Below are 24,424 nucleotides of genomic sequence, written 5' to 3' on the forward strand. Positions count from 1 at the left end.
TCAATTATTCCTACAATAAACCTACAACACCCAGGGCACCTCACCTACCACCCGGCCTGGTCCCTATATCTAGAGAGTGCCCCAGAGGATCTATGTGCCAGCCTCTCCATCACTGCTGTACGCCTGCCCAGGGTATCCTACAAACTGTAAGTACTAAGCGCAACCCTCGGTCTGCTAACTGACCCACGTGACCTCACATTCGCTCACCCTGAGGGACTGGCGTACTGCACACTGATTTAGAGGGAGGGGGCTCCCTTCAGCACCTGAACAACTCATGTGCAACAAGGTTGCAGAAGCCATTTTGTTCATCATACAGAGCTTACTAGGAAGTATATATCTCATATACAGTCTATGGTGTAAGCAATATCACGACTGCATGTTAAAAAGTAAAAGAATAAACAAAAAAATAATAATAATAGGTAATGCTCAATCTATTAAACTATAAAAGTATTTATCCCATATGGTGAACTTTAAAATGTTATCAAAAAGTTATGTATACCCCAAAATGGTATCAATAAAACTATAAATTGCCCCACAAAAAAATCCCTCACACAAGTCTGTAGATAGAAAAAAGTTGGGGGGACAATTTTTTTTTTTGTGTTAAAACATAATAAAACTATATAAATTTGGCATTGCTGTAATTGTATTGACCCTTAGAATAAAGGTAACATCATTCTTACTCTGTAAACACCATGAAAATGAAATCCATAAAACAATGGCATAATAGCATTGTTTTGTTCCAATTCCATCCATTTAGAATTGTCCGGCTTCTGGCTTCCCAATATATCCTACTGAATATTAAATGGTGCCAATAGGAAGCACAACTTGTCCCACACAACAACAAAAAAAAGTGCTCATACGACTCGCATGGAAAAAAAAAAGTTATGGCTCGAAAAAAAAAAAGACTCAGTTGGAAACGGGTTAAAGACTCTGTGATGTACATATTTATTTACTGAATACTAATGTGATGCTTAAACATCTAGAATTAATTTTTTATTTATTTCTTGCTTTATATACATTACATATTTCTCGATGAGCATACATGTAATTTTTATGTACTGCGTCTCGTCTTGTGCCTTCTTGCTGTGATTTGCCACCTGGTACTATACAGTATGTGCATACAGTACAGACCAAAAGTTTGGACACACCTTCTCATTCAAAGAGTTTTCTTTATTTTCATGACCATGACAATTGTAGATTCACACTGAAGGCATCAAAACTATGAATTAACACATGTGGAATTATATACATTATAACAAAAAGTATGAAACAACTGAAAATATGTCATATTCTAGGTTCTTCAAAGTAGCCACCTTTTGCTTTGATTACTGCTTTGCACACTCTTGGCATTCTCTTGATGAGCTTCAAGAGGTAGTCACCTGAAATGGTCTTCCAACAGTCTTGAAGGAGTTCCCAGAGATGCTTAGCATTTGTTGGCCCTTTTGCCTTCACTCTGCGGTCCAGCTCACCCCAAACCATCTCGATTGGGTTCAGGTCCGGTGACTGTGGAGGCCAGGTCATCTGGCGCAGCACCCCATCACTCTCCTTCATGGTCAAATAGTCAAATAGCCTTACACAGCCTGGAGGTGTGTTTGTGGTCATTGTCCTGTTGAAAAATAAATGATGGTCCAACTAAACGCAAACCGGATGGAATAGCATGCTGCCACAAGATGCTGTGGTAGCCATGCTGGTTCAGTATGCCTTCAATTTTGAATAAATCCCCAACAGAGTCACCAGCAAAGCACCCCCACACCATCACACCTCCTTCTCCATGCTTCACGGTGGGAACCAGGCATGTAGAGTCCATCCGTTTACCTTTTCTGCGTCGCACAAAGACACGGTGGTTGGAACCAAAGATCTCAAATTTGGACTTATCAGACCAAAGCACAGATTTCCACTGGTCTAATGTCCATTCCTTGTGTTCTTTAGCACAAACAAGTCTCTTCTGCTTGTTGCCTGTCCTTAGCAGTGGTTTCCTAGCAGATATTCTACCATGAAGGCCTGATTCACACAGTCTCCTCTTAACAGTTGTTCTAGAGATGTGTCTGCTGCTAGAACTCTGTGTGGCATTGACCTGGTCTCTAATCTGAGCTGCTGTTAACCTGCGATTTCTGAGGCTGGTGACTCGGATGAACTTATCCTCTGCAGCAGAGGTGATTCTTGGTCTTCCTTTCCTGGGGCGGTCCGCATGTGAGCCAGTTTCTTTGTAGCGCTTGATGGTTTTTGTGACTGCACTTGGGGACACCTTCAAAGTTTTCCCAATTTTTCGGACTGACTGGCCTTAATTTCTTAAAGTAATGATGGACACTCGTTTTTCTTTACTTAGCTGCTTTTTTCTTGCCATAATACAGTCTATTCAGTAGGACTATCAGCTGTGTATCCACCTGACTTCTCCACAATGCAACTGATGGTCCCAACCCCATTTATAAGGCAAGAAATCCCACTTATTAAACCTGACAGGGCACACCTGTGAAGTGAAAACCATTTCAGGTGACTACCTCTTGAAGCTCATCAAGATAATGCCAAGAGTGTGCAAAGCAGTAATCAAAGCAAAAGGTGGCTACTTTGAAGAACCTAGAATATGACATATTTTCACTTGTTTCACACTTTTTTGTTATGTATATAATTCCACATGTGTTAATTCATAGTTTTAATGCCTTCAGTGTGAATCTACACTTTTCATAGTCATGAAAATAAAGAAAACTCTTTGAATGAGAATGTGTGTCCAAACTTTTGGTCTTTACTGTATGTACCTTAGTTGATTTGTTGCACGTATGCCAATTCACTTTATTGTGGATTATTTAGTGTCAGCAAAGCCCTTAAGGCTCATGCACATAAACGTATTTTCTTTTCGTGTCCGTTCCGTTTTGTTTTTTTTGCGGACCGTATACAGAACCATTTCATTAAAAAAAATAACGGAAGGTACTCTGTGTGCATTCCGTTTCCATATGTCCGTATTTCCGTTCCGCAAAAAATTAGAACATGTCCTATTATTGTCCGCATTACGGACAAGGATAGGACTGTTCTATTAGAGGCTAGCTGTTCCTTTCCACAAAATACATACGGTCGTGTGCAGGAGGCCTTACTGTGGTGAGCTTCTAGTTGGTAATGACCTTATCTTATATACTAGCACATGCGCAGTTTGAAGATACCGCCACAGGAACCCCTTCTAAGATGCTTTGGGTTGATTGCTATGATACTCTCTTGGGGAGTTTGATAAGTTGTGCCCCTTAATGGCCACACATGTACTTACAACTGCTTATTTACAATGTATGGCTAGCTATATATAGTATACTATCTAAAGAGTGGCGCTTCACATGCCAGTCTTTGTAAAATGCCTGCCAGACTAAGATGCAACAAATTTATTAAGAGGCATGCAGTTTTTGCAAATGACTCCTACTGGTATTGTTAGACAATTCATCCTGAGAAAACCAGGAAGCATGGCAATACACGCAGGGCATCAATGCATGTCCCTCTAATGTAATCTTCTCATCTCCGTTGGCAAAGACCTCTTAATAGATTTGGCACATCTTCTGACATTCAGTCCATCATGCATTCTAATCTAGGGCAGCTATGAGCTGGCGTATAGTTGAACTATAATTTGTGCCAGTTTCTGGTGTAAATTTTAGTAAATCTAATGGGAAGCCACACCCTCCTGTTAAGCCCCGCCCACTTTAGAAAAGTGGCGAGAGAAGTGAAAGTTAACAAATAATTTTTTTGCGGCATAAAGTGCTTGATATATCTGCCCCATAGTTTTTTGCAGGTTTAGTGTGCAAAGAAACATTTCACCAAAAATCCAAGATCTGTTGGCTTTTCCTATGGCTTTTTTAAGTAATCCAACCTGGACGTTCCCCATGTGTTCCCTAACTATATGCCTCTTCAAGCAAAACTGGCGTACAAAGTGTAAGATGAGTCGCAAATTCATTTTTTTTATATTTATTCTCACTAAACTGAGGGCAGAGAAGGGCAAGATAAATTTTGCAGCACTTGTACCAAAGTTTTGTAAAAAAAATAATAAAAATTAAAAAAATAAAGAATTTATATGCATCTCTTCCTGACCATTCAGGACCTTTTTAGATTTTACATTGCACATTTTCACCCCAACAATTATCAATGTATACATTTCACAGGCAGCTACTGATTGGTTCCAAAGCCCCAAAGTGACATCCTAAAATAACAGAAAATGAAGATCAATGAAAAATATGCAGATAACTAATACAGATAAAGAATGTTCTTCTATACCGTCAGAAAGTGCTCGGAGCTGTAAATCACACTCTACATTGAGGACAGGAGCTTCTTCAGGGTCCTGAACAGTACACACAGTGTGCCACTAAAGTGTAGCCATCCACACCTGGGGTCCAAAGGAGCAGCTCATCTGGGCACAGGTAAAGAGCAGTACAGGACATGTAGTAATGCCCTGTACTGTAGAGAGGTGCTACTAGACGGCCAATACAGCTGTCTTACTAGTGAAATGCCTGTGCTGATGGGCATCCGCAGTGTCTGAGCTTTGTGTGTTGAGTCAGGTTTCAAGTTACAAAGGCCCATGAGAGGACAAGGTACGCTGAAAATATTGTATCCTGAGGCCATTATAACTTGAGGAACCACTGTACAAGAATGTCTTTGCTTTACATAGTAGTCTGGAGTCCACGTAAGGCTACTTTCACACCAGCGTTCGGTGTCTGCCTGTGAGATCCGTTCAAGGCTCTCACAAGCGGCCCAAAACGGATCAGTTTAGCCCCAATGCATTCTGAATGGATGCGGATCCATTCAGAATGCATCAGCTTGGCTCCGTTCCGTCTCCATTCCGCTCTGGAGGCGGACACCAAAACGCTGCTTGAAGCGTTCGGGTGTCCGCCTGGCCGTGCGGAGCCAAACGGATCCGTCCTAACTTAAAATGTAAGTCAATGGGGACGTATCCGTTTGACGTTGAAACAATATGGTGCAATTGCAAACGGATCTGTACCCCATTGACTTTCAATGTAAAGTCAGGACGGATCCGTCTGACTAAGGGCTCTTTCACACTTGCGTTCTTTTCTTCCGGCATAGAGTTCCGTCTTCGGGGCTCTATGCCGGAAGAATCCTGATCAGTTTTATCCTAATGCATTCTGAATGGAGAGAAATCCGTTCAGGATGCATCAGGATGTCTTCAGTTCAGGACCGGAACGTTTTTTGGCCGGAGAAAATACTGCAGCATGCTGCGCTTTTGCTCCGGCCAAAAATCCTGAAGACTTGCCGCAATGCCGGATCCGGAATTAATGCCCATTGAAAGGCATTAATCCGGATCCGGCCTTAAGCTAAACGTCATTTCGGCGCATTGCCGGATCCGACGTTTAGCTTTTTCTGAATGGTTACCATGGCTGCCGGGACACTAAAATCCTGGCAGCCATGGTAAAGTGTAGTGGGGAGCGGGGGAGCAGTATACTTACGGTCCGTGCGGCTCCCGGGGCGCTTCAGAGTGACGTCAGGGCGCCGCACGCGCATGGATGACGTGATCACATGACACGTCATCCATGCGCATGGGGGCGCTCTGACGTCATTCTGGAGCGCCCCGGGAGCCGCATGGACTGTAAGTATACTTCTCCCCCGCTCCCCACTACTTCTATGGCAACCAGGACTTTAATAGCGTCCTGGCTTCCATAGTAACACTGAACGGATTTTGAAGACCTATCCGTCTTCAAATGCTTTCAGTTCACTTGCGTTTTTCCGGAACCGGCGTGTAATTCCGGCAAGTGGAGTACACGCCGGATCCGGACAACGCAAGTGTGAAAGAGGCCTTACAATTAGACTTAGACTTTTTTTTACATAGAATGCAGACGGATCCGTTCTGAACGGATACCATAGTTTCCATTTATAGGTGCGGTCCGTCTGTGCAGATACCAGACGGATCTGCACCTAACGCAGGTGTGAAAGTAACCTAACAGACCACAGTCTGCAGAGCAAGGGTGATTAAAGGGGTTGTCCTTGGTGTATTGTCCCCCACCTGTGAAGAGATCTATTCTTATCTGCTCCTCTCCTCTCTGTTCTGGCTCCTATCTTCACTAAACTTCCGGTTCCGCATCCGTGTGGACTGGGTAAAGTGAGTCACTGCAGCCAAAGACCAGTGGTGATGTGTCCCCAAGCAGCATTATGTCACGTGCCACTTGGGGATATGCTAGTCATTGGCTGCAGCAGTTTCCATGATACCATCTATGCGGAAGTTGACAGACAGGGATCAGAAATACAGTGAAGACAGCCCAGGAGCAAAGGAGCCAAAACGGAGCAGAGATCTTCACAGGTAGCACTGGAGAAAGGATTTTGTTTTTAAATCCTGGACAAGCCTTTTAATGTCTTATGGAATAATGCGATGGTGTAACTAGAAATGACTGAACCCCACAGCAAAATTTTTAACAGTGCTCCCTCCTAGAACTTCTTTGCAACCCCCCACTTCTGTAGCTAGTTAACCCCTTCACGACTGCAATCTGTATATATACGTGATAGCTGCACATGCCCCGTGCAGCTATCACGTATATAAACATTCTGGCAGCTCTTTAATCCAAAGCTTCTGCCCCTGCCCTGCATGCTGTCACGGACAGCATACAGTGCAGTAATGCCGGCAAGGGACCAATCAGAGTGGCCCCTTGCCGGCAATCGATCCGATTGGTTAGTCTGCACAGACTAACCAATCGGATCGCGGCAGTGTTAAAATGCCGGTTTCAGGCTCTGATCTGCGCTCTGCAGATCAGAGCCTGAAATCGGTAATGTGTCCTGAAGCCCCCGATCTGTGCCCCCTTCTTGAAGCCCCCGATCTGTGCCCCCTTCTTGTTCTTGTCCTTCTTATCCTGCCCCCGATGCGGTCCGCCCCCTCCTGCCCCGATCTGTGCCCCCTTCTTGTCCTTCTTCTTATCCTGCCCGCGATGCGGTCCGCCCCCTCCTGCCCCGATCTGTAATGTGTAAAATCCTGCCCCCCCCTCCCCCGTTTCCAGCGCTGCCCCCTTGCCCCCCATGCGGTCCCCCTTCTGTGTGTGATGGCGGCGGCTACATTCCTGAGCCGCCGCCATCAGCAGCGTGTGTCAGCTCTATGCTGACACTGCTGTAACCCCATAGATGCCGCAGTAGCGGCATCCATGGGGTTAATAGAGGGAGGGGGCTCCCTCTCTCAACCATCAGGGCTGCTTTGCAAAGGCGTCTGGTTGCCATGGCATAGGCGTCCGGTGCTGCCACCTACAGGGCATCTGATTGTATTATACTTTGCAATGCAAGAGCATTGCGAAGTATAGTACAACCATCACCCCTCACTGGATCTTCAAGATCCAAGAGGGAACTGATAAAAAAAAAATTGAAAATAATAAAAGTAAAAAAAAAAAAAAAAAAAAAATGTAAAAGATACATTTCCTTTTCCTATCCCAAAAAAACAAAAAAACAACACACATATTAGGTGTCACCGCGTCCGTAACGACCATCTCTATAAATATATCACATCATCAACCCCGTCCAATAAACACCATAAAAAATAAAAACGGTGTAAAAAAATAAGCCATTTTTGTCACCTTACATCACAAAAAGTGCAACACCAAGCGATCAAAAAAGGCGTATATACCCCAAAATAGTACCAATCAAACCGTTACCTCATCCCGCAAAAAATGAGCCTATAGTTAAGACAATCGCCCAAAAAATAAAAAAGCTATGGCTCTCAGACTATGGAGACACTAAAACATCATTTTTTGGGTTTCAGAAATGCTATTATTGTGTAAAACTTAAATAAAAAAGAAAAAGTATACATATTGGGTATTGCCACGTAACGATCTGCTCTATAAAACTGTCACATGACCTAACCCCTCAGATGAACGCTGTAAAAAAAAAACTGTTCCAAAACAGCCAATTTTTTGGGCCACCTTGCCCCATAAAGTGTAATAATGAATGATCAAAAAGTATTATGTACCCAAAAATGGTACCAATAAAAACCTCAACTCTTTCTGCAAAAAACGAGCCCCTGCACAAGACGATCGGTAGAAAAATAAAAAACATATTGCGTTCAGAAAACCAATCCAGAAAAAATCTGCCTTCCAAAAACCATACGGTGTTCCTTTCCTTCTGCGCCCTGCCGTGCGCCCTTACATCAGTTTACGACCACATGTGGGGTGTTTCTGTAAACCGCAGAATCAGAGTAATAAATATTGAGTTTTGTTTGGCTGTTAACCCTTAATGTGTTAAAGAAAAAAATGTAATAAAATGGAAAATCTGCTAAAAAAGTGAAATTTTGAAATTTCATCTCCATTTTCCTTTAATTCTTGTGGAACACCTAAAGGGTTAATAAACGTTTGTAAAATTAGTTTTAAGTAACTTGAGGGGTGTAGTTTCTACAATGGGGTCATTTATGGGGGGTTTCCACTATGTAAGCCCCACAAAGTGACTTCAGACCTGAACTAGTCCTTAAAAAGTGGGTTTTGGAAATTTTCTTAAAAATTTTAAGAATTGCTTCTAAACTTCTAAGCCTTGTAACGTCCTAAAAAATAAAATAACATTTCCAAAATGATGCCAACATAAAGTAGACATATGGGGAATGTTATCTAATAAATATTTTATGAGGTATCACTTTCTGTTTTAGAAGCAGAGAAATTTAAATTTAAAAAATTGCAAATTTTTACAATTTTTGGGTAAATTTGGGATTTTTTCATAAATAAAGGTGATATATATTGACTCAAATTTATGACTGTCATGAAGTACAATGTGTCACGAGAAAACAATCTCAGAATGGCTTGGATAAGTAAAAGTGTTCCAAAGCTATTACCACTTAAAGTGACGCGTGTCAGATTTGTAAATTTTGACCTGGACACTGGGGCATCAATGACCTTTGGTCATGAAAGGGTTAAGATCACTCGTTCAGACTAGGCCCAGTCCATCCATTTTCTACTCGTATATACTCTGTCATGTCAATATATATACTGTCACTGTATATAATGTCATTGCATAATACTGTTGAGGGGGCTCTGACATTAAATATTTCAGTCCTCCTGGGTGGGTCCTTTCTGAGTTTTTTTTTTTCTGGCCCTGTAGCAGCCACTTACCCTGCTTCCACTATAGCTAGTACCCTGGAATAATGCATTCTAAATGAGAATCCATGTTGTAATTCAGGAATCAGCAACCTCTACCATCCCTGCTTTTGTAAAACTACAACTCTCAGCAAGAACTCTTGCTCAGCTATTCTCAAAACTCCCATAAAAATGAATGGAGCATAAAGAGATTTGTAGTTTCACAACAGCTGGAGTGCTGGAGGTTGCTGATCATTACATTACATGGAGGATACCTAGTGGCAGATTTCTACCACAGATTCCACACAGTTTTTGTTCAAAAACTCCATTGTGCAAACATGTCCTACTTCCTTTGGATAGATCAACAGTGTCTGATTGGCAGGGGTCCAACACCCATGACACTCCCCCCCCCCCCCCTCCAATCAGCTGTTTGAAAAGGCAGCAGTGCTTGCAGGTCCCGGATGTCGGACCCTCACAGATCAGATGCTGATGCTCTATCCAAAAGATACTATGCATTATGTATAATAATGCATTGTGTGTGAGCGCGGGATTCACAGTTGCCTAGGAAACCCAACCTAATAAGGATGGATCTCATAGGCTCTGTGGAAGTCAAGCCCTGATGCCTGTGTAAGGCATCGGGCTGCCTTCTCAGCCATTCGGTCTCCGTCACCACAGCACGGGGACTCGATGGGGTTGGGGAGCAGCAAAACTCCGGATACAGCAGGAACCCAGCTGTCAGAGACTTCCAGGCCCTTGCATTGATAGCGCGATAATCTTGACGTACTAGTACGTCATGGGTCTCTAACGCACTGGTGGCCATGATGTTCTAGTACGTCAATGGTCGCCAAGGGGTTAACTGGCAGATAAAATTTTTGGTGACACATTTCCTTTAATTCCATAGAGATTTACAGTACCTCTAAAGGGGTTTTACATACATAACATAAAATAAGGCAAGTACAGTGAGCATGAACTTAGTAACAGACTGATACAGAGGAGGAGAGGACCCTGACCATGAGAGCAGGGTATATGGCTGATCAGTTTATATCAATTTAATATATTGAGGTGGTGGGGTATCAATCCCACATAATGCCAGACTGGATCACAGGTATAGACCAATGTCATGTTTGTTAATTATGCAGAGAAGGTCTGCTTCATCTGTACATGTCATGAAGCCTGGGCAATTTGTGGTATGGTGTTGTCCATGCAGTTCTTGGCCCTGCAGCAGTGAGAAACCAGTCTAACTTGGATACAGGCGCACCATGGGGATCAAATCTGTCTTATTTCGTCTACATAGGATACACTTTGCACACTTTGCCTGGTGTGTGCGCAATTGATACTGACAGACGCCGGCAGATATAGGGTATTTAAACCTGCGGCGTTAAACCATCAGGGCAGCAGGTCAGTACATCCATTGGCCTCCTTTCATCTTTGTGCCATTGTGCACTTTTTATAACTGGTCCCCTGATGAACCGACATATTTAAAGTGGGGGAAACGCGTGGGGACGTTTGAAAATTGGAGATCTTACACAATTATGGGCAATTGATTGAAAACAAGGCATCGTCGCACTTGGGAACTTCTGGATAGGTAGGGATTTTTAGGTGAGGGTACAGCCACCGATAAGTGGGGCCTCCCTTTTCGGGGCGATTACTCCGCTTTTAGGCAGGTACAGTATAGAATCTTAGGGATAGAATCCCGATGCCTAAAAGCGGACTTGGTTCAGCAATCATCTATGTTCCCACTGAATTGTTCAGAGATTTATGGATTAAAAGTGACAACATTTGGCATTCCAGTATCCCCACCGAATGACATGGTGAATTTAATCCCTCCGTCATCGAGGTCTGAAGTACCGTAAGTAACCACATTATTGAAATCAATCATAATTGATGTACCATGCCTATATTGTGATACTTATCTCCTTTACAACCAATTTTTGTTTAAATATTTGTGTTTTTTTATGTGGATATTTATATATATATATATATATTATATAATCAAAAAAAGGCTTGAAAAAGGTTCTAGTGTGGAACCGAAACGTTGCACCACCGTGGGTGATTAAAGTTCCTTTGCTCTTTTCATCGGAGTGCCGCCCATCTTTTTTTGATTATCTATTGGGGTAAGAAACCTATTCCCCTGGAGACGTGCACCCTTACCATAACGGTTTTTGCATCAGTGCCGCCATTTTTTCTTGATATATATATTATATGATATATTATTATTATTTTTTTTAGGTACTATTAATAATAAAAGTGATGTTTTAAAAGGGTAAATATACTGCTCGGGGATACTCCCTACATAGAATACACCTAGCAGAGGATTCATATTTCATTTTAAATTAAAAAAAGGTAAATGTTTTAATCTAATTAGACCATGCTGTTCTGAATTGATAAAACCTTTTGCCAGACAGTATCAGTATGTGAACTTTACACTGACTGCACCGCTTGCATTCTCTATATGTGCAGGTATTTCTTCTCTAAGTAAACAGTGTCATTTAACCGATATCTATTGTCAGCCATTTGTGTACACATACACAGTCACACAAAGGCTCTGAAGGCATTTGAGTCTCTGTAAACATTTACAACATGAAGGCTTTTATAGAGTAAGCGTGCGGCAACTTTATACGTATATCATTTTACAGTGAAGCTCCAGTTTGTAGGCACTTTGTCAGTTATTAGATAATAGTGACAGATAAATATAGATATATTATAGATACAGAAAGATAGAGTAGATAGATAAAATAAAAAAATTCAAAAGTAATGTTCTTTATTCACCAAAGTGACGTTTCAGTCCTCTTACTGGGACTTTTCTCAAGCAGTGACAAAATACAATGGTGCTCAATGCATATATATATATAAGCCCCACAGGATAATTTATTATAATACATACAGTAACTAACAAAAAAACATGTTAATTAAATAATCCATATTTATTCCAATTGAAGTGCAAGTGATATAATAATTGGAATACATGTGTATTTTTTTTTATCACTATTATGAATCACTGTTCACATAGATGATGGTTCTCTTTTAATCATTTCATAAGACTATATTTTTGAAAAAATGTTGTTTTTTTTGTTAGTTATGTATTAAAATCAATTACCCTTGACGCTGGGTTCACACCTGAGCGTTTTACAGCGCGTTCCTACGCGCTGTAAAACGCACAACAGGCAAGAACCAATGATTCCCTATGGGAAGGGTTCACACCTGGGCGTTTTACAGCGCGTACGATCGCGCTGTAAAACGCCCGACGCTCAAACAAGTACAGGAGCTTTTTTTGGCGCGTTTGACGCGCGTTTGGGCCATAGACTCTTTGGACAACACTGCTGTCAATCACCCAAACGCGCGTCAAACGGGCGTTCACTATTAAAAAAAACGCGCATAAAACGCGCGACAAAAACGCGCATAGAAACGCGCGTTTGAGAAACGCCTAGGTGTGAACCCAGCGTTAGGGTTTATATATATGCATTGAGCATCATTGTATTTTGTCACTGCTTGAAAAAAGTCCCAGTAAGACCTCATGCACACGACCGTTGTTTTGGTCCTCATCACTAGCCGCAGTTTTTGCAGCTCGGATGCGGACCCATTCACTTAAATGGGGCCGCAAAAGATGCGGACAGCACTCCGTGTGCTGTCCGCATCCGTTGCTCCGTTCCGTAGCCCCGCCCCAAAAATATTGCATGTCCTATTCTTGTCCATTTTGCAGACAAGAATAGGCATTTCTTTAATGGGCCACCCGTTCCGTAAATTGCGGAAGGTACACGGGTGGCTTCCGATTTTTGCGGATCCGCGGTTTTCAGACCGCAAAAAATGGCACGGTCGTGTGCATGAGGCCTTAATCATTGATTTAAGTATATATAAATTATATTTCTGTTTGCCATGAATTCTATTACAGAAAGAAGTCATTAACAGTCAAGATGCAGAACCAAAGAAGCGTTCTGGGACCTTCATGTTGAGCAAATGCATCCAAGCTGTTCAATTCAGTTTGGTTGTCTTTAGATACCATGAATATGGTATTTGTTTTTCCTAAGATATTAAATGTTTACATTTTGTACAAAAAAAAGTTATTCTCATTTTGCCTTTGTAAGTCAATAACATATTTTAAGTGTTTGCAAGGAATCAAGAGGTTGAACTGCTAATAAATCATAGAAGTATTGGTGGAGGTGCCACTGGTTGTCCAGTACACAAATGGGGCAGTAACACATTTCTGCAGCAAATCTCACATGTAAACCCAATATAGAGTTAGATATTGGGAAGCTACGTCAATATCTAATCTTAGAAGAGAATGCAGGTGATAGAGGGGTTGTGTTGCTGAAGGTTGGCATACAAAAACTCTTGGCACATGTCAAAGGCTGTTTTCTATGGTGGAGCTTATTTTTTAAGCTTGTAAGTATCACCTTCTTACCCCCTAAGGGCTCATGCACACGACCGTATGTATTTTGCGGTCTGCAGAAAAATACGGATGACGTCCGTGTACATTCTGTATTTTGCGGAACAGAACAGCTGGCCCTAATAGAACAGTCCTATCCTTGTCAGTAATACGGACAATAATAGGACATGTTCTATTTTTTTGCGGACCAGACATATGGAATGCACACGGAGTAACTTCCGTTTTTTTTGGGTTTTTTTTTTTGGGCGGACCCAAATGAATAGTTCTGCATACAGTCCGCAAAAAAATTTGAACGGACACTGAAAGAACGTTTGGGCACATTTTTCAGTTTAATTTAGAAAAATGGTTACATTTTAACACATGGGTGGCTTCAGTTTTTTGCGCAGCCGCGGTTTGTGGACCGCAAAAAGCGGAACGGTCGTGTGCATGAGGCCTATGGCTACAATCTCACGAACATATTTTGTTTCCGTGTCTGTTCCTTGTTTGCGGATTGGATGAGGACCCATTAACTTCAATGGGTCCACAAAAAATGCGGACAGCACACCGTGTGCTATCCGCATCCGTATGTCCATTCCATAGCCCCAGAAACAAAAAAAGAACATGTACTATTCCTGTCCATTTTGTGGACAAGGATAGGCATTGTTACAATGGATCCGCAAAAGAAAAAAACAGATGCCATAAGGACGTCAACCGTTTTTTTTTGCGGACCGCAAAACACATACATTCGTGTTAATGTAGCCTAAGAGGACTGGGCGTGCCGTGGAATTTTTTATCTTATTTAGGCTACATGCACACAAACTTTTGTTTCCGTGTCCGTTCCGTTTTTTTTGCGGATGGGATGCGGACGTCCTATTCTTGTCCGTTTTAGGAATTGTTAAAATGGATTCACCCAAAAAACAGATGGCATACGGATGTCATCCGTTTTTTTTTTTGCGGATCTGCAATTTGCGGACATCAAAACACATATGGTCGTGTGCATGTAGCCTTAACTAGATGTTGGATCGCTTCCGCAGCCACTGGCTCACCACAATACTTTTACTGCTGTGCCGTCCATACTTAAGGATTATCTACATTAAATAGATAGATAGATACTGTACATAGATAGGTAGAATAGATAGATAGAGAGACAGATAGATATGAGAAAGATATTAACAGTATATTGCAGTGAAGGTATCTTTGAGAACTTTAGCGTAGGCAAAGAGAGCACAGCCTCCTCGTGATCCCATAGTTAATATTAGTATATTTATTTATCTGCAGAAATGTTGTGTATATTTTGAGAAAATTAATATTTAACAAAAAAACATAATCTATCTGGAGTTATATATCGCTAAGTACACTCATCCAGCGTGCGCTATCTCTCTCTGTACACAAACGTTTGTACAGTATCATCATGTCTATTTTTCTAGGTGAACAGTGAGGTGAAATTCGAGGCTGGCGATCACAGACGTACAGCAGGACACACGACACACCCATTCTTATTTTTATCTTCCGCTTGTAGGAGGCAGTCTGGTTGTGCGCTCCGCACCCTGGCGTGTTTATTATTTGCATTTCTGATTGCTGGGAGGTAGAAATGTCACTACATAACATCTGCTCAGCGAATCGAAGAAATTTATAGAAAAACAGGTGTGCGTGACTCTTATTCCTGTTCCTCCACCAGTTCAAAGTCTTTGTAGATAACACCTGTTGGTTGAGACTGAGAGTATGTCTGGTAATCTTGTTAGACTGTATTTGTCACAGCTGGTTGACTCTTGAGGTCCAGGCTGGGTTTCCATGTTCAGCTTTTCTGAAGGATTTTTTTAAAGTCAAATTCAGGAGTGAATAAAAAAAAATAGGTGAGGTAGTAACTTTATATTTACTCTTCCTTGTGGCTTCCAAAATTTCATTCGAAAACTTGGACATGGAAGCCCAACCTCGCAGTATCAAATCGATCAGCTGCATGTTGCCTTGTGAAGCTTAGCTCTAATGTCTGCCATTAATGCGGCCATGTGACTCTATTACCCTACCCTTACCTGATCCACACTGCTGCTTTTCTAGGCTTGTTCAGAACAAAGCACAATTTCTTCTGACAATTATATCTGGTGCATGCATTTTGCCCCCGTTTAGGCATAATATGAAGGCTTGATCGAGTAGTACTTGTGCTTTTCATATGGGCAGGGATTCAGACGCTGTTAAAACATAATTTTTGGATGCTTGGCCCCCAACAAGACACAGTTTTATTTTTATTTTTATAACACTGTGTGTCATTTGACACTAATAAGGGAAATTTTTGGGAAGCTTTGAAATATGAAAAAGCATAACATGTGTGCCAGGGAGGTGTGTTTTTAAACATGCTGTTCATTAACGCCGATGCAGGACCGAAATGCACCATTCGACTATAAAAGATGATCAGCATTTTAAGTGCCTTTACATGGGTGATGCAAACTATATATTTTCGTCCCCCCTACAGGTGTGGAACTTAAAATAAAAAATGTGCCAAATTCTGGCACAAAATTCTGTTGCACAGTCATCACTAGCCAACACCTCTGGCAGCAGCTTATCTCCCTCAAGAACCAAATGACCAGGCTGTTTGAATGCTGCCAGGCACCCATATACTTTAGGGTTCACATTTGCATTATAACTTCCGTTATAGGGTTATGGTTTGAAGCTTCAGAAACTCATGAAAAGTCATGAAAGTTCAGGCTACAATCCAAATACATGGGGATTATTTGCAGCACATTACCCAAAAAATACTGTTATTGGATTTGGTCCCAGTAACAACTTACATTACCTGTTTCACTATTTGCAGTCTGTCTCTGCAGATGGATCTTATAGGCCTGTTCAGATGAGGACTTCTCTGTTTGCAAAGGCAGCATTTTTATGAACCTGAAACAAAACATACTTGTTTGATCACAATGACTGAACATTTTTGCACACAAGCAGGGCCGGTGCTACCATAAGGCAGACCAAGCGGCTGCATTAGGGCGCACCCTGGGGGAAGGCGGAAAAATGTGACATGGAGGGGGAGAAATGTGACATGGAGGGCTGATGTGACATAGGGGGTATTTGACATGGAGGCATGATGGCTTACATGGAGGCATGATGGCTTACATGGGGGCATGATGGCTTACATGGGGGCATGATGACTTACATGGGGGCATGATGGATGGGGGCTGATGTCTGACATGGGGTCTGATCTGAGGTCTGATTAACATTGGGGGTCTGATTGGGGCTGTGAGCTGCGGTCTGATTAACATTGGGGTCTTATTGCTGGTCTGACCTAAGGTGTAATGGAAAATATTTTTTTCTTATTATCCTCCTCTAAAACTTCTTGCGTCTTAGAGGGCGAAAAATATGGTCCTCAAACTAGTGATTGTCTGAAGCAGAGAGAAGATACCAGGACCACACAGAGGAGATCCAGCTGCTGCAGACGGGACCAGGGCCAGGTGAGCTGCAAGAGGGGGGGCTCAAAAATGTAGCTTCGCTTGTGTTGGCAAAAATCCTTGCACCGGCAATGCACACAAGAAAAGTAACATTTAAAGTGACCCTCCAGTTCAAAATTATATTAACGGGTGCCCTCCTATTCCTGTTTTCAGCTGTAGATCCACTGATTCCCAGGCTCCTCTTCTATGATCTAAGACTGCTGCACTGCTTCTCAGACTACCTGATGCATTATGTGTATATGGCAGTACAAGACATTTCATGCTGCCCTTGGATTAGACAGGAATGCTCACCTGAATGGTGCTGACTAGTGTTGATGAAGCATGATCAACACACACCAGTTCGGCTCCAGAATCTCGATGCTCTGCATATGGCGGTATTCGGCCGAATACCGCATGTGCTCAGGGGTAATGCTCGAGTCTCCTCCCCACACATTTGTTGGCTGCCAGTAAATGTGCTGGTAAGTACTGCCCTTCACTGAAATGCCGTAACCATGTTGGTTACTGGCATTACAGTGATTGGCTGGCGAGACACGCGTCATCGGGTGCTATATAGCACCCAATGACACATGTTCGGCTAAGTGTTAGTCAGGGAGAGCTGTGCTGAAGAAGGGAAAGATAGTGTAGGGAGTGAAAAAAAAAAAATTTAAGTTGAAAAACTTGTCAGAGACCCAAAAGTCCTTTTAACCACTTCAGCCCCGCTAGGTGAAACCCCCTTCATGACCAGAGCACTTTTTACACTTCGGCACTACACTCCTTTCACCGTTTATCGCTCGGTCATGCAACTTACCACCCAAATGAATTTTACCTCCTTTTCTTCTCACTAATGGAGCTTTCATTTGGTGGTATTTTATTGCTGCTGACATTTTAACTTTTTTTGTTATTAATCAAAATGTAACGATTTTTTTGCAAAAAAATGACATTTTTCACTTTCAGCTGTAAAATTTTGCAAAAAAAACGACATCCATATATAAATTTTTCGCCAAATTTATTGTTCTACATGTCTTTGATAAAAAAAAAATGTTTGGGCAAAAAAAACATGGTTTGGGTAAAAGTTATAGCGTTTACAAACTATGGTACAAAAATGTGAATTTCCGCTTTTTGAAGCAGCTCTGACTTTCTGAGCACCTGTCATGATTCCTGAGGTTCTACAATGCCCAAACAGTAGAAAACCCCCACAAATGACCCCATTTCGGAAAGTAGACACCCTAAGGTATTCGCTGATGGGCATAGTGAGTTCATAGAACTTTTTATTTTTTGTCACAAGTTAGCGGAAAATGATGATGATTTTTTTTTTTTTTTCTTACAAAGTCTCATATTCCACTAACTTGCGACAAAAAATAAAAAATTCTAGGAACTCACCATGCCCCTCACAGAATACCTTGGGGTGTCTTCTTTCCAAAATGGGGTCACTTGTGGGGTAGTTATACTGCCCTGGCAATTTAGGGGCCCAAATGTGTGAGAAGAACTTTGCAATCAAAATGTGTAAAAAATGACCGGTGAAATCCAAAAGGTGCACTTTGGAATATGTGCCCCTTTGCCCACCTTGGCAGCAAAAAAGTGTCACACATCTGGTATCGCCGTACTCAGGAGAAGTTGGGGAATGTGTTTTGGGGTGTCATTTTACATATACCCATGCTGGGTGAGAAAAATATCTTGGTCAAATGCCAACTTTGTATAAAAAAATGGGAAAAGTTGTCTTTTGCCAAGATATTTCTCTCATCCAGCATGGGTATATGTAAAATGACACCCCAAAACACATTCCCCAACTTCTCCTGAGTACGGCGATACCAGATGTGTCACACTTTTTTGCTGCCAAGGTGGGCAAAGGGGCACATATTCCAAAGTGCACCTTTCAGATTTTGCAGGCCATTTTTTTACACATTTTGATTGCAAGGTACTTCTCACACATTTGGGCCCCTAAATTGCCAGGGCAGTATAACTACGCCACAAGTGACCCCATTTTGGAAAGAAGACACCCCAAGGTATTCCGTGAGGGGCATGGCGAGTTCCTAGAATTATTATTTTTTTTGTCACAAGTTAGCGGAAAATGATGATTTTTTTTTTTTCTCTTTTTTCCTTACAAAGTCTCATATTCCACTAACTTGCGACAAAAAATAAAAAATTCTAGGAACTCGCCATGCCCCTCACGGAATACCTTGGGGTGTCTTCTTTCCAAAATGGGGTCACATGTGGCGTAGTTATACTGCCCTGGCAATTTAGGGGCCCATATGTGTGAGAAGTACTTTGCAATCAAAATCTGTAAACAATTACCGGTGAAATCCGAAAGGTGCACTTTGGAATATGTGCCCCTTTGCCCACCTTGGCAGCAAAAAAGTGTGACACATCTGGTATCGCCGTACTCAGGAGAAGTTGGGGAATGTGTTTTTGGGTTTCATTTTACATATACCCATGCTGGGTGAGAGAAATATCTTGGCAAAAGACAACTTTTCCCATTTTTTTATACAAAGTTGGCATTTGACCAAGATATTTTTCTCACCCAGCATGGGTATATGTAAAATGACACCCCAAAACACATTCCCCAACTTCTCCTGAGTATGGCGATACCAGATGTGTCACACTTTTTTGCAGCCTAGATGCGCAAAGGTGCCCAAATTCCTTTTAGGAGGGCATTTTTAGACATTTGGATCCCAGGCTTCTTCTCACGCTTTAGGGCCCCTAAAAAGCCAGGGCAGTATAAATACCCCACATGTGACCCCACTTTGGAAAGAAGACACCCCAAGGTATCCAATGAGGGGCCTGGCAAGTTCATATAAATTTTATTTTTTCGCATAAGTTAGCGGAAATTGATTTTTTTTTTTTTTTTTTCTCACAAAGTCTCACTTTCCGCTAACTTAGGACAAAAATTTAAATCTTTCATGGACTCAATATGCCCCTCAGCAAATACCTTGGGGTGTCTTCTTTCCAAAATGGGGATAGTTGTGGGGTGTTTGTACTGCCCTGGCATTTGAGGGTCTCCGCAATCATTACATGTATGGCCAGCATTAGGAGTTTCTGCTATTCTCCTTATATTGAGCATACAGGTAATGAGATTTTTTTTTCCGTTCAGCCTCTGGGCTGAAAGAAAAAAATTAACGGCACAGATTTCTTCATTCGCATCGATCAATGTGGATGAAAAAATCTCTGCCAAAAAAAAAAGATGGAGGGGAAAGGCGTCTGCCAGGACATAGGAGCTCCGCCCTACATCCATACCCACTTAGCTCGTATGCCCTGGCAAACCAGATTTCTCCATTCACATCAATCGATGTGGATGAATAAATCATTGCCGGGATTTTTTTTATTTTTTATATATATATATATATATATATATATACAAAGTGTTTGCCAAAGCATAGGAACGCCGCCTCCTCCTCAGCTCGTATGCCTCGGCAAACATATCTGTTACTGCAGAGGAGAAAATCCCGTCTTGCAGCGCCGCATACACCGACTTGCGTGTAATCTGACAGCAGCGCAATGCTTCTGTCAGAATGCACATCGGTGCTGCAGCTGGTCGATCGGTTGGTCCACCTGGAAGGTAAAAAGACAAAAAAAAAAAAAAAAGAAAAAACCAGGCCGCAACGCAATAATTTTATTAACTTTGCAACAGAACATGTAACTTTAACTTTTTAACTGAACATTAACCTTTTTGCTTACTGGTGTTTTTTTTTTTTGTTTTTTTTGTTTTTTTACCTTTATAGAACAAACCTCTTCTTCCCCATGGGTCAATGTGCAAAGCGCAAATCGCCCAAAGATGTGGCGAAGTGCGTTATGCACTTTGTCCCATGTGAAAGGAGACGTTTGCAGCAGCAGTGAGTGAATGGGCCCTAATAGCCCTGTGTGCCTATCCTGGTGAGATGATCCCTATGCTAATAGTGTACCTGTGAGTGGTACTTCCGGAAACACTCTCCAAAGCATAGGGCAGGGTGGTCAGGACAGTCAGGACAGAAATAGCGGGTGTCACGCCTTATTCCACTCCTGCTACAGACACGACATCTTTTTCGGGGTGACGGTTGGGTTGAGGTACCAGGAACGACATTGGGGAAATGTCGCTCGTGTAGACGGCTAACTACACTGGTGGATGGGGCCACGGAACCTCCTGGGTACAGGAGGTTCTCGATGATCTCTTCCTGAAATTTGAGGAAGGATCCAGTTCTCCCAGCCTTACTGTAGAGAACAAAACTATTGTACAGAGTCAATTGAATTAAATATACAGACACCTTCTTATACCAGCGTCTGGTTCTGCGGGAAACTAAATACGGAGACAACATCTGGTCATTGAAGTCCACCCCTCCCATGTGGAGGTTATAGTCGTGGACTGAGAGGGGCTTTTCAATGACACGGGTTGCTCGCTCAATTTGTATTGTCGTGTCTGCGTGAATGGAGGAGAGCATGTAAACGTCACGCTTGTCTCTCCATTTCACCGCGAGCAGTTCTTCGTTACACAGTGCGGCCCTCTGCCCCCTTGCAAGACGGGTGTAACGAGCCGTTGGGGGAAGCCCGCGCGACTAGTTCGCGCGGTACCACAGGCGCCAATCCGTTCTAGAAATAAAAAATGCCTAAAGAGGGCCACACTTGTGTAAAAATTGTCCACATAAAGATGGTACCCCTTGCCGAATAAGGGTGACACCAAGTCCCAAACTGTCTTCCCACTGCTCCCCAGGTAGTCAGGGCAACCGACCGGCTCCAGGGTCTGATCTTTTCCCTCATAGATCCGAAATTTGTGGGTATAGCCTGTGGCCCTTTCACAGAGCTTATACAATTTGACCCCATACCGGGCGCGCTTGCTTGGGATGTATTGTTTGAAGCCAAGGCGCCCGGTAAAATGTATCAGGGACTTGTCTACGCAGATGTTTTGCTCTGGGGTATAAATATCTGCAAATTTCTGGTTGAAATGGTCTATGAGGGGCCGAATTTTGTGGAGCCGGTCAAAAGCAGGGTGGCCCCTGGGACGGGAGGCGGTGTTGTCACTAAAGTGCAGGAAACGCAGGATGGCCTCAAAACGTGCCCTGGACATAGCAGCAGAGAACATGGGCATGTGATGAATCGGGTTCGTGGACCAATATGACCGCAATTCATGCTTTTTTGTCAGGCCCATGTTGAGGAGGAGGCCCAGAAAAGTTTTAAGTTCGGAAACTTGGACTGGTTTCCACCGGAAAAGCTGGGCATAAAAGCTTCCCGGGTTAGCGGTGATAAATTGTGTGGCATATCTGTTTGTTTCGGCCACAACTATGTCTAAAAGCTCCGCAGTCAAGAACAGCTAAAAAAATCCCAGGGCCGAACCGATCTGAGCTGTCTCAACCCGAACTCCAGACTGGGCAGTGAAAGGGAAAACTACGGGTGCGGCTGAAGTTGGGGAATGCCAATCAGGGTTTGCCAGCACCTCTGGGATTCTAGGGGCTCTACGGGCACGTCTTTGCGGTGGCTGCGACGGGGTCACTACTGCACGTGCCACCGTACCAGCTTCAACTGCCCTTCTGGTGCTCGCTACTTCACCAGGTTGTACGGCAGTGCTGGTACTAGGTCCAGGGAGGGCTGGGCTGCTGGTGTATGCCTCACCACGTAATCCGACAGCACCATCCCCACTCTGCTGCTCTTGAAGCGGATCCTGCGCAACCTGTGGTCTAGCGACACGGGGCCGGGTACGCCTGGTGGTATCAGGGACCTCAGCCTCCTCGTCCGAACTTTGGGTCAGAGAGCCACTGCTTTCTACAGGTTCGTATTCTGACCCGCTGGATTCATCAGATGAGGGTTCCCACTCCTCATCCGACTGGGTCAGAAGCCTGTAGGCCTCTTCAGAAGAATACCCCCTGTTAGACATGTGGGCAACTAAATTTAGGGGTATTCCCTGAGACTACCCAAGAAAAAAAAAGCAAGCCTGTCTTACAAAGGGGAGGCTAGCGAAGTACCGGAGGCCGCTGCGGTTGATAAAAAATATCAAAACTGATTTTTTTATCGCCGCAGTGCGTGTAAAGTGATTGTGCAGTGAACCAAAAAAAAATTTTTTTTTTGTCACTGCGGTGGGGCGGGTGTGGGCGAACGCACGTGTGGGCGACCGATCAGGCCTGATCGGGCAAACACTGCGTTTTGGGTGGAGGGCGAACTAAAGTGACACTAGTACTATTATAGATCTGACCGTGATCAGTTTTGATCACTTCCAGATACTATAAAAGTACAAATGCTGATTAGCGATACGCTAATCAGCGAATAACGGACTGCGGTGCGGTGGGCTGGGCGCTAACTGATCGCTAACTACCTAACCAAGGGGCCTAAACTATACCTAAAACCTAACGGTCAATACCAGTGAAAAAAAAATGTGACAGTTTACACTGATCACTTTTTTCCTTTCACTAGTGATTGACAAAGGGGTGATCAAAGGGTTAATTGGGGTTCAGGGGGGTGATCTGGGGCTAAAGTGTGCTGTTTGGTGTACTCACTGTGAAGCCTGCTCCTCTGCTGGATCCAACCGACGAAAAGAACCAGCAGAGGAGCAGGCAGCCATATATCAGATCATATTTACTAATATGATCTGATATCTGGCCTTTGATTGGTTTTTTTAAAAATCGCCAGCCTGCCAGCCGCGATCATTGGCTGACAGGCTGGTGACCCGACCCCCCTCTACGAAATGCCGGCGCGAACTGCGCATGCGCGCGCGCATATTCGCGTCATCTCGCGTCTCGCGAGATGACGCGTATATGCATGACTGTGCGCAGCGCTGCCGCCTCCGGACCGCACATCTGCGTTAGGCGGTCCGGAGGCGGTTAAGGACTATTGTTGTGTGTGGCAACAGCAATATAAATTTTTAGCGCAACCTGCGCTAAATTGCTAAAACTTTACAGACCCAAAAGTCCTTTTAAGGACTATTGTGTGTAGCAGCAATATCTATTTTTAGCGCATCCTGCGCTAAATAGCGCGCAATAGTTAGGCCGCTGCAGACAGCGACATTATCTGCGCTACATCTCCTGTGTAACGTGTGCGCATCCCAAATACCTGTGACATTCCCTGTAATTTTTTTATTAGCCGCTAGTGACATCAGAGACATTATATGCGGTATTTCTCCTGGGTAACATTTCCACATCCCAAATACCTGTGATATTCCCTGTAATTTTATATTAGCTGCTGCTGACATCAGCAACATTATCTGTGGTATTTCTCCTGTGTAACGTTTCCACATCCCAAATACTTGTGACATTCCCTGTAATTTTATATTAGCCGCTGCTGACATCAGTGACATTATCTGCGGTATTTCTCCTATGTAACGTTTCCACATCCCAAATACCTGTGACATTCCCTGTAATTTTTTTATTAGCCGCTAGTGACATCAGAGACATTATATGCGGTATTTCTCCTGGGTAACATTTCCACATCCCAAATACCTGTGATATTCCCTGTAATTTTATATTAGCTGCTGCTGACATCAGCAACATTATCTGTGGTATTTCTCCTGTGTAACGTTTCCACATCCCAAATACTTGTGACATTCCCTGTAATTTTATATTAGCCGCTGCTGACATCAGTGACATTATCTGCGGTATTTCTCCTGTGTAACGTTTCCACATCTAAAATATCTGTGACATTCCCTGTAATTTTATATTAGCAGCTGGTGACATCAGCGACTC

Source organism: Bufo gargarizans, chromosome 1 (assembly GCF_014858855.1).
Source record: "Bufo gargarizans isolate SCDJY-AF-19 chromosome 1, ASM1485885v1, whole genome shotgun sequence".
Lineage (NCBI taxonomy): Eukaryota > Metazoa > Chordata > Amphibia > Anura > Bufonidae > Bufo > Bufo gargarizans.